The sequence below is a fragment of the Myotis brandtii genome, unplaced genomic scaffold (assembly GCF_000412655.1).
Source record: "Myotis brandtii unplaced genomic scaffold, ASM41265v1 scaffold5474, whole genome shotgun sequence".
NCBI lineage: Eukaryota > Metazoa > Chordata > Mammalia > Chiroptera > Vespertilionidae > Myotis > Myotis brandtii.
The window spans coordinates 23,296-24,073 of record NW_005370027.1 but is presented as its reverse complement, the minus strand read 5'-3'; the positions used below and the strand labels follow the sequence as shown (position 1 = coordinate 24,073).

Sequence of the window (778 nt, the reverse complement as noted above, 5' to 3'; positions counted from 1 at the left end):
GCCCGCGCTGGTCCCAGCCCTTCCCCTTCGGGGCTCCCCAGCAGCGCACAGGCCAGTCCCGGCCGGAAGGGGCTGATCAGGTGCGCGGAGACAGGTGCCCTGTTACCTGGTCTCCAACTCAGAAGAGGGACGGGAAGCGAACTTCACGTGTTGTCTAGAAACTGTCGCGAGAATTAGAACAGGAAGTCTAGGAATTCAAAACAGGAAAAGCCCGCGGGTTTTAAACCGGAAAAAGAATGGGCGGAGCCAGTTTTGGTTGGTACTTGTGGGTAATTCCTTATTTTGGGCCTTAGGGCAGCTCAAGTGTGAACCTGGGGCAGAAGTGAACTATAGAACTGCGGGAACCCCTCTCGGGGGGTGGGGTTAGGGGGTAGAGATTGAAATTGCGGCGGCGGCTAATAGAGCCATTCACCCAAGGAGACGCCTCTGGCTCTGACTTACACAAAATACCTTGAGATGGAGATCGTTGCCCGGGATACCGAGCGGAAGCAGTCCGGTCGCTTAAGGAATTGTGACCCGCTTCTAAGGCTTGGCGCCAGTATTTAAACAACAAACTTTACAGACCTTGAACCTCTTCTCTTACCGCACTTTATTGTAGCCGGTTGTTGACGTTCAGTCTTTGCTATGCTCCAAGCGTCTGGTATTAGGAATCGTGTCTAACTCACCACTGTATCTTGAGAACCTAGCTCCGCGCCTGACAGCCCAGAAAGTTCTTGGTAAATATTTGTGGATTAAATGTGAACGACTTCCGGAGTGTGAAAGTCAAGGTTAACCTCGA

General features: G+C 52.3%; 1 protein-coding gene across 2 annotated transcripts in view; it reads right to left on the bottom strand.

Moving 5' to 3' along the window:
• The window catches only part of KAZALD1 (Kazal-type serine peptidase inhibitor domain 1), a 4,735-nt gene extending 4,524 nt beyond the window's left edge, over positions 1 to 211 (bottom strand). The window contains exon 1 of one of the 2 annotated variants that reach the window (XM_014549347.1): positions 107 to 211. The gene's annotated coding sequence lies outside the window, so the exon portion shown is untranslated. The remainder of the gene's footprint in view (positions 1 to 106) is intronic. The other variant, XM_014549346.1, reaches the window with a different exon arrangement.
• Positions 212 to 778: the final 567 nt, after the last annotated feature.